Raw genomic sequence first — 11306 nt, 5'->3', positions numbered from 1 at the left:
CCTCCTAACAGACATCAGTTTTTAGCATTTTTGACAGCTTTCTAGGTTGCAAAACAGCAGTTTCCAGAGCAGTTTCAGGGGCAGAATCAGGACAGTGGCGCCCGCGCCCCCGTCCCGAACATTTTCACTCAGATTTTAACACCGGGTACGCATTTACATTCTTGTCTTGTCCTTGTGTTTACAACTTTCCATTGTTTAAGTTCAATTCTGCAATCTTGTTATTAGTTCATACTTGCACTTTGGGGTTAGGGATTGAACTTGCATCATTTTATCTTTCAATTGCAACAAAGGAATAGAAATCCTAATAGGTAGCCCGTGGCTCTCTCTTCCACAAAAAGAAGTAGCCAATTGTGTGATACCTCTAGGCTCTTTCGTATTCCACAAGTGTGTGTGATTGAAAGTGAGATTAGGGCATGTTTGCTTAGTGTCACTTTTTCCCCTACACATTTTGGTGAACCCGATGTGAATTCTGATCTTCTCTAATTCTGAGTGTTCATGCTATTTCAAATTCAAATTTGTATTTACAAGTTTTAATTTCTTGCAAGATTCAAAAATTTAGAGGAAATTTTTGCTAAAATTCAAAGTTGAACTTGTGGATAGCATAATTAATTTTAAATCTGATTTAGGAACTCATTTGAATCATAAATTTCATTTTCTAAATCTACATTCCAAGTGCTTTCATTGGTTAAAATTAAACATTTCCTTCTATTTTGCATGTGTTATCATTTGAAAGAGGAAAATTGTTGTCATGATGCATCCATTTCATAGATGTGATAATGGGTTAGCTTCCCTTGTTTCAATTTTTCCTTCTCCTAAAGAACCTCCCCCCATCTATAATACCATTTTAGTGCTTAAAAGAGTTGCTACCAATCCCTTTGAGACTCTCCCATGCTCTAAGGATGAAGACTTTAAGAGTGATCTTGACAATTCTCCTAAAATGTGCCCTTCCTATTTAGCTATCCTAGAGGAAGAGAATGATATCATAAACACCTTTCTCAATGTTACTTCACCTTCCCTACATAATGCCTCTCTAAGTGAAAAGGTATTGATGGACATTGACTTATTTTCTCCTAAACTTGGTCCTTCCAATGGGGGCATGTTAGTGCAACAAGAGGTTATGAACACTTCTTTCAAAGATCTCCTTCCTAAGCATGAATCTTTGGAGAAATATGTTCATGTTCCTCCTAAAAAACACTCTCTTCACGAGGATCCTTTTGTGCAAGAAGATGACATTATCCCTACATTTCCTAGTGATGGCATTTCCTTTTCCAACAAAATTCCCACTAGAGATGATGAATTAATGATAAATGCTTACCCTTCTCCTAAAGTTTGTCTTACCCATAAACATCCCTTAGAGAAAGAAGATGAAATAATAAGCAATTTCCTTAATTCTCTCTCCCCTAAAGATCATATTGAACATATTTTGAGGAAAGAGGATGAGTTTAACACATCTATTGATGCTCTCCCTCCTAAGGATGAGGAATTAATAAACAATGTTATCTCCTCTCCCGAAATTGACAATACTTCAAACATTCCTTTCAACAACCTCACTATTTGGGATGAACCTTTAGAAGAGGGTGTAGATTATTCTCTACCCCTAGCCAAAGGGGATGAAATCAAGATTGAAAACTCCCTTGATAGTTTCTCACCTTCCTTGAATCTCAATTATTCTCCCTCTAAAAATAAAGCATCTCCCTCTCCTCAACTTGGTTCTATTCATAAGGAAACCCTAGTTCAAGGCAAGATGGTTAACATCTCTTTCAAAGATCTCCCTCTCAAGAGTGAGACTTTAGAGAGTAATGTTGATCCTTCTCCTAGAGAGTTTATTCCCATGTAGATCCTTTGATGATAGAGGATGATATGACCTTTCCTAGTATTACTCTTCCTACTAGAACATCAATGCCTACCCCTTGTCTCTCTCCTAAAATTGATTTAATCCATGATAAGATTTTAGTGCAAGAGAAGACTATCAATAATTCTTCCAACACTTTTGTTCATTCCTCTAAACCATCCTCAATCAATTTGATACATGTAAATGAAACATCTAACAAACCTCTCTTCACTATCCAAGGTGCTTGTCCTTCTCAAAATTCTCAACCTTTAAATAAGCCTATCTTAGTGGTTCAAGGTGGTTATACTAATGATTCTTTTTGCACTCCTAAGAAACCTATTATTACTGTGCAAGGAGGTTATTCTACTAAGAGCCCTTATGAGTATGCTAAGCAACTGACTAGCGAGAGTTATAATGCGGTTGCTCATACCTATAACACAAGAAACAATAGGCAACCTAATCCTCCTCCAGTTATCCCAACTTCACTTCCTCCTTCCCAACCTATTTTTCCTCAAGCTCCTCGTATTTCACAAGTTCTTGGTAAGGAATATGATCTCATAGAACAACTTAAAGCTACCCTGCTAAGATATCCCTTTGGGATTTGATCCAAACTTCTTCCGCTCATCATGGAATGTTACAAGATGCCTTGAAAGATTTGAATGTTCCTCCACCTAATACATCTAGTAATATAGTGTCTTTGGTTAACTCTATGATGAATCCTAAAGCTCAAATTGTGTTTACTCAAGATGAGTTGCCTACTAGTGAAATTCAACATCAATATGATCCCTCGATGATTGTGGTTATCATAAATGACACTGCTATAAGACGAACACTGATAGATAATGGTTCTGGCCTTAAGGTGTGTAGCATTAATCTATTGCATAAGATGAATGTGGATACATCCCTTATTGAGCCTGACTCTCGTCCCATTCGAGGCTTTGATAATGTGGCTAAGTCTTCATTAGGTATTATCACCTTACCCATCACAGTGGGACCTGTTACTTTGCCTACTCCTATCCATGTTATGTCTGGAAATCTAACATACAACTTGTTATTAGGGAGACCTTGGATTCACAGTATGCAAGTTGTCCCCTCTACATTGCATAGACAAGTTAAATTTATTTATAATAATAAGACATATACCTTGATAGGTGATACTAATTTTCAAGCTTGTTTGCAAACATCTACTTCCAAAGGGAGTTCTTCTAAGCCTTCCTCTTCTAGTGATGACTCGTTAAACAAGATACCTATGGATGAATCATTACCCTCTGATAATCAAAATTCTTTGGACGAGTCTGAAGTTCCTTCTCAACTTGAATCTGCACATGAAAAGGCTTTTGATCCTGAGAAGGTTCTCGCAGAAGACGATTGGGGATCTCTTGATTTCAATCCCACCTTTGTAGGTGAGTATAGGGTTCCTCCTAGAGAGCTTAAAGTTAAAAAGAAGGAAGAAACTAGAGATCAATCAGTCTTACCTGAACCTATGAGCAATAATTTTGTGGCTGCTTCTCAAACTTCTTCTCCTCACACCTCTAATTCTGAAGAATTTGATTCTTTGTCTTATGAAAAACATCCTTCTCTTTCTGAAATGGCTAATCGCTATGGTCGTGGTTTTCATATTTTGGCTAAGAGTGGCTATAGTGGAAATGGTTGTGGCGCAAATGAACAAGGAATTAAAGTTCCTTTAGAACATAACATGCATGAATATTCATTTGGACTTGGATATAATCTTTCTAAGCCCACCAAAGCATCTAAAAGACCATCTCTCAATGTGAATGCTATATTTAGTAGTGATGATGATCTCACTTCAACTAAATCATCTTCTACTTCTATCAACTCTCATTCCCCTCATAAGGAAATCTTGGCGATGAACAAATCTCTTTATGAATCCCCTCAAATTTCTAAATCCAATTATGAATCTTTATCTCCTATTCATCATAAAGTCCTTTTCTCCAGGGATAAGGCTCTAATAAATTACACTCATCCCTCTTCTAAGATTTCTTGTGACTTTTCTTCTTCAATTTTTATCATTTTATACATGTTTTTGATCTCACTTATAGTTGAGCATTTAGCATGTCATATTCAAATACCTCATTTAGTCTATCATGTCTTTAAATAACATTAACGGCTATTATGTTGCTCATCATTATGTGACATTGGTAGCTCATTTACTGGGGGCTCATTGTCATTCATGATGGTACAATTTCAAGTGCAATCATATTTTTGAAGCAACATAATAGCCTAATTTTCTATGTTATCTCTTGTTCCTATGGGGTAATAATGTGGAAATATTGATCCTCTTTTCCTAGATATGGGTTAAGATGTGTATCCTCTTTCTTATCCTACCCACTTCTTGTGAGGAGCATTTTACATACACTAATGTCTTGCTTGCATGAACTCATGTGAGTATGTAGTACATTTTGCTTATGTCTAAATCTCTCCCTAGAAGGTTGCGTAAGTCCTTCTCATTGTCCTTATCCTTGGGAGGCAATGATCTTTCCTTATTGTTATCTAAGGATCCACTTTTTCCTATTTCGTGGATGGTGTGAACTTTATTACTTGATGTTATTCCTTGTATGCATTTGTTGTTGTTTGTTCAAGGATTCTCTCTTACAAGAGGTGTAAGTCCTTGACTACAACCTCTTTTGCACTTGGTAAAATACATCCATAATGAATTCACTCTCCCAATTGGGTTAAAAAAAAAAAAGAAAAAAAAGCGTCATCCTTCATTAAGAATCACTTTCACCTCGCAAAAGAAGGAAGTATTGCATTCTTATTCTCTTCTTTGTCTTATTCTAGAAGATGTTATAGTTGTCTAAGACAATTCCTCTCGGGGATAGGTGTCTTTTGTACAAAGATCTCTTCTCCTCTAAGGATCTCCTTTACGCATACTACAAGATATCCCTTTTCAACTATCTTATCCTTGCTTAAAGAGTGCAAAACTCTCTTGCTTGGATCTATGACATTGTTGCATTTTTGGGGTATCTTCTTTTGTGATGAAGGTAGGTATCCTTATTCTACTTTTCTTATCACATAAACATTACACTTTTTGAGCAATGGGTCATTCTCGGAACCAGAGCACAGACTCTTAGAGCGAGATGTCACGCTTTTGTACTATACATATACAGGTTGTAGCATACTCGGGCATAGACTCCTATGAGGTGCTTCTAACCTCCCTTACACACACATGCACGAGGTTGAGTGGAACTAGCGGCATAAGGCTAGACTTTCTCACTCTCCTCCCTTACATGGATCACCTAGACAGACTCTAGGGGCTAGTTTTCCATGTCCTTTTCCCATGGATCACCTAGACAAGATCTAGGGGCGAGAAGTCCATGTTTTCTCTCTCACTATTCTTCTCATGGATCACCAATGTGTGTATTCATGCTTTTTTCCTTTCTTTTCTTCTCTTTGCATTTTGTTTCCATTTACATCCTTCATCTTGTGTTAGAGAACTCTCAAATCCTCACACTCTTTGTTGTGTTGGAATTGAGATTTAGTCCTCTTTCTTACCAAATGATTCTCCATTAGTTTTTGATCTCATATCAAATCTTCTTGTGAGCATTTGTCATCAATATTCTTTAACAATTCGAAGTGGTAAACATGATACCCTGTTTCAACTCACTAAAATTAGCAAGCCGAAATAGTGGGGGGCATGTAGCTACCCTCGAATTTTCATCACCTTCCTTAGTAAGCATTAGGTGATTTTGTGATCTAACGTGTGTTTTGTAGGGTGCGGTTCCTAACTGTGTACTGCAGATACCGCTGGGGGCTTCGTTCGACAGACTTATGGATATATCCTTTTTCAAATAATGTTTACTTTTCTGTACTTTAGCTTGCATATGCACGTAGTGTTCATATGACCGCTAAAGTGGGGGCTAAATGTAGCGTCGTAAATTGTACGCACTTGCTAGGGTGGTACAATTTCACACCTAGTTTAGCACCCGCCTTGGCGCATTTTGCATTTTGCATTGCATTTCCCCTTTAGCACTTAATTAATTAAATTAATTAGGTCTAGGGTTCTATTTTATCATCTCCCATATCATAAAGTTGGGCCCTTTTCATTAAAGTGTGCCCCTTTCATTTTAATACATCATTTAATCAAAAACCCTAATTAGGTCCTATTTTGAACTTGGGGGCTTGATTTCGGGGGTCAAAACATCTCAAAATCAGCTATAACTTTGGGATTCGCTCTAAAATCATCATATCCGACGGCCCTGAAAATTTGGTGAAAAGTTGTCGGGACCATGGCGCCCGGAGAGGACCATGGCGCCCGGAGTGCACATGGTCCCGGACATTTTTCCCGAAATTTTAGGAGCGCGATCCAATCATAAAATAAAGCTTAACCCCAAGAAATTGGCGGGATATTCAATCTCTAGGTCGGCCAAAAGTTGAAATTAAGACCTAGGGTTTCATACATAAGAGCTCTCTTTCTTCATTTGAAAGGATCCAAATTTTTGGTTTCAAGGACCTTCTATGCAGCGAAAGAGCAGATCTTTGAAGACTTCAACAACATTCAACATCCATCCATCGAGCATTCATCAATTTCATTCATCCATTTAGGGCTTTGAAGACATTGAAGAGCAATAGGGGATTACCGACTGAAGATTGGCTTGTACCCCTCCCTTGGGGTTGGGTATGATTTCATGTTGTTTTCATGTCTTTGCATAAGTCTCATTATATCATTTGTATTCATGCTTTAGATCACTTTGCATCTTGATTTGGAGCATTTACATTATCATGTACAAGCAATTAGGGTTTACTTTCTAGGTTGCTCTAGTTTGCTTACTTGCATTTTAGATCTTGCACACACACAAGGTCTGCACACATTACTTTTACAATACAAATTGGCTATTCGTGGAGGTGGAAATCACCGAAGTGGGGGTTTGACTAAGGCAAAACCCTATATAGCCGCCCAAACACCTTTTTCAGATATAAGTGCAGATTTCCGAATTCGAAGGACGCCGCAAGTTGCAGATCCGACGGAAGCAGACTGAGACGGGACAACACACCAAATTGCAGAGCAAAAGACCAGGACAGGGGCGTGGGGCGCCCTGGTCCTGCCAGGACAGGGGCGCTGGGCGCCCTAGTCCCTGGGACAGGGGTGCTGGGCGCCCTGGTCCTCCTGACAGACAGCAGTTTTCAGCATTTTTGACAGCTTTCTAGGTTGCAAAACAACAGTTTCCAGAGCAGTTTCAGGGGTAGAATCAGGACAGCGGCGCCCGCGCCCCCGTCCCGAACATTTTCACTCAGATTTTAACACCGGGTACGCATTTACATTCTTGTCTTGTCCTTGTGTTTACAACTTTCCATTGTTTAAGTTCAATTCTGCAATCTTGTTATTAGTTCATACTTGCACTTTGGGGTTAGGGATTGAACTTGCATCATTTTATCTTTCAATTGCAACAAAGGAATAGAAATCCTAATAGGTAGCCCGTGGCTCTCTCTTCCACAAAAAGAAGTAGCCAATTGTGTGATACCTCTAGGCTCTTTCGTATTCCACAAGTGTGTGTGATTGAAAGTGAGATTAGGGCATGTTTGTTTAGTGTCACTTTTTCCCCTACACAAAGTGATTATAAACAAAAATCGAGACTACATTTTGTAATGTCAAGGCTGACACTCAAAATATTTAAAATTTTGAAATATTTTGGTGGAACATGTGTATAGGCCACCCAAATTTCACCAAAATGAGTTGTTTGAAAGGGAGATGCAAGAACCTAGGCTTGTGATGTTAGATCTAGTCCTAATTTTGGTTTTTGACGATCAAATGTAAAATTTAGATAATTAAGATTTAAAATAGGATATAACACATATCCTTGAGTTGTCAAGTAAATTCAAGGCTAGAAATGGTCCTAAAATGGTTTAGGGGAATGGAAACTATAGACAGCTAAAATTGTCCTTTAATTAAATAAATATTTATTATTTTATCTTAATGTTTTCTATTAATTAAATAAATGTTTTTATCTATATAATTAATTCATTAGCCTTTTCCACTGCCAGTTAAATACATATTTTAATTTATTTAAGTAATTCACTAAGCCTCTTCTTTCTAATTAAATAAATATTTATTATGTATTTAATACCATTTCCTTTTTCCCAATTTAAATAAATATTTTATTTATTAAATTTATGTGGTCTTTCCTCTATTAGTTAAATAAATACTTTTATTTAATTAATTAATTCATTTAGCCTTTACTTCTTATCCATATGATAACACACCTTTCTAAATACCTACTTCTCAATCCTAGCCCTTCATTCATAATTTAACCTCTTGATCATAACCCTTTGTTTTAGGACGTATCTCTATAGAAAGAGACTTCCTTCTCTCATTTCATCATCTTTTATTCAAGAATACTTACATTCTATCGAAATCGTTCTAGCATACATCATCACATTATCTATGCAATCATAGTTGTACAACATCACAACCACGTCCATTCTTCTTTGAGCTCTTATGCAAGTGCAACACAAATCTAAGAGCAACATCATCAATACAAGATCAGGTAGGATAGGAGAACAATGGAGACAAGCCTATCATAAACATGAAGGTATAACTTTGTTTATTTCATTTTGTTTACATTGCATGATAGATCTTTATTGATGTTGTGTTGAATTAGTTTGTAGATCTAGGTTAGTGATTAGATCTTTATTAGGGTTACAAATAGATTTAAAATTTGACTTAAATAAAAACTAAAGAAAGTTCTAAGGAGAGTGTGAAACTGGGCTCATAATTAAGGAGTACAATTTAAGACACTAGAATAACACAACTTGCTAGTCCATGTGAGACCTACACTTGTTCATGAGCCACCTAGCATAACACAACTCGATGACGTTATGAATCCTCGTGGACATGGCTTCTAGTAAGTATTCGAGGATCTTACTAGCCCTAGAGGCCATGTTTTGTGTGTTTGTAACATGACTCTAAGTAAGTATCCAAATATCTTACTGGTCCTAGATGCCATGCCTTTTTTTATATGTATCCTAATAGGCTTATGTGGATTTTACTTGTCCTAGATGTCATACCTTGTGTTTTTGCATGATCTAGATGTTGTAATTTACCTTTATCTTGATATTGTAGATTGATAATATGCCATGCCAAGATTATGAGCTACCACCTCGCCAAGCTTGGTGGTGTCTTGTCTCTTTGATGTCTTGATGAAAGAATCTTTTTCTTCTCCATACTTTACCAAGAGAATGAGTGTAAGTTCATATTCCCACTAAAGCGAGGGCTAAATATAATTTCATAAATTGTAGTATCCCTTTATAATTTCGCACTTAGTTTGGACCCACTTTGGCAGTTGTGCCTAATGCATACTTGATTCATGGTTGATTGTGCTTAGTTTTGGGATTTATTTTGATAACTTGGTGCATTCCCCTATTCACAACCTTTTTCCTAGCCCAAATTGGCTAAGACTAGGGAATCCAACACCCCCATCTTGGAATAGGTCACCTAGAATCCCTACTTTTGGCTAGGGCATCCAATGCCTAAGTGTTTAGGGAGTTTGGCCATGAAATTTGAATTTTAGATGTTAGCTTTACAAGTAGAGGCAAACTACCTTCCAATGTTAGACCTCCCTGGAATTAAATCTGAAAAGGTGTAAGTTGCATATAAATACAAATCCTTCTCTCATTCAAGCTGTAAGTATTATTATGAGCATTAAATCAAGCATAAGAAAGACAATTGAGCACAAATCTACAATCAAGGAGCAAGATACATTCAAGCCTACATATTTATTTTAGCAATCATGATCAATCATAATGTGTTCCTCCATGTTGAAGGGATGCATTGACATCTTTCAAGAAACAACAAGCCTTATTTGAGAATTCAAGCCAAGGTTTTCATGTCCAAGGTAACATTTATCAATCTGAGCATTTCCATTATTGTTTTAGCCTCTATCCTTTTGATATCAAGCTCTCTTTTTCATCAATCATTGTTGCAATGGAATGCATATTAAAAGGAGGAAAATTTAATTTTGATTCTCCTCCCAATTTATACACCCATTTAAAATAAACATGGTTTTATGTTGCCACTTGTTGAAAAAATCCAAGCTAGGACCAATAAAAAATATAAAGAAAAGACTAACCACTTTTCATTTCTAAGATTGCCCTGTGACACGAGGAAAGGGCATATACAACAATGCCATTTTGAAAAATAAAGTGAATAAAAGGATGCTTTTGATTCCCAAGATCACCTTGTGGTGCAACAGAAGAGCATACACACCCTTGTAGCATGAAAACACTATAAAATAATAATAAATGTTAATTTTGATTTAAAATTTAAATAATTTTTTTAAGTAATCAATCATAAGCCAACAAAACCTACACACAAAGAATTAAGAGCTTAAAGATTTTGGTCAAGTCATAGCATGAAAATCTCTACATTTAAGAGGATTTGTGACAAGAAATAATCCCTACTCGATTAGACATAATGACCCAATTAATCATAAAAAAATACACAAATGAAAATAGACTAGATCAAACAAGCAAGATTCTAATTCAATGTGTTTTGTGCCATCATACAAAAACAAAGTTACCATGATCCCTATAATGTAAGATCTAATCCTCCTAATATTTACAACCTATCCTAACTAAGTGTTCACTAACCCTTTATTGATAAGCTATCAAATTTTTTTTCTTATAAAAAAATTAACTTAATTAAAGTTACATGGATTGTGATTACATAGAATATGGTAATCCCTTAACTTGATCGAGAATGCTTAACATCTTCTTACATTGGCAAGTGTTATTTTTGTGTGATGCACAAATTAACCTTTGTGCACTTTGATTAATTTTGTTATTCTATGAGACCAAATTTGAATATGGGTAATTCTTTGGAAAGTTAAAAAAATATTTCGTGCTTGTGAGATCACTTTGTCTTTCTTCAATAATAAACAACACATAACACAAACTGATACTTTTTGGTGATATCATTCTAAATAGAAACAAAAATTGTATTATTAAAATTTATAATACAACCTAAGAAAGTTCATCAATAATCCCAACTGATTATGTAATTAACACTTATGTTCAATCTACTTCACCATCTTTTAATATGTCATATATCATGAATTTTTTCCTAATTTGAAGTAAACTTTTCCTTTCAAAAAAATTTAGAATAAAGTGAAAGAGTAATCCATAGACAAAGCTCTTGTTCTACACCTAGTTGTTTTTTTGTTAAAGTAAATAAAATGAAATATAAACAATAGAGAACAATGAAACTCTCTTACCAACACTTTCTTGATGTCATATATGTGCTCAAGATTTATTGACGAAGATAATGAACGTGGTTGCTCTAGAATTTTAGTAACATGATTTTGCTTTGCATCCAATTCCCATTTCTTTTTGGAAATTACTTGAGGAATGAGAAATTTATAAATTTGATAAATATAAATGGATGGTCAATATTGATTTAGAATGGATGGCTACGATTGAATGACAAAATGTTTAAATTTAAAATTTGAGGAGGATAATTTAA

The sequence above is a fragment of the Cryptomeria japonica genome, chromosome 7 (genome assembly GCF_030272615.1).
Source record: "Cryptomeria japonica chromosome 7, Sugi_1.0, whole genome shotgun sequence".
Lineage (NCBI taxonomy): Eukaryota > Viridiplantae > Streptophyta > Pinopsida > Cupressales > Cupressaceae > Cryptomeria > Cryptomeria japonica.
This window is presented reverse-complemented; position numbering follows the sequence as displayed.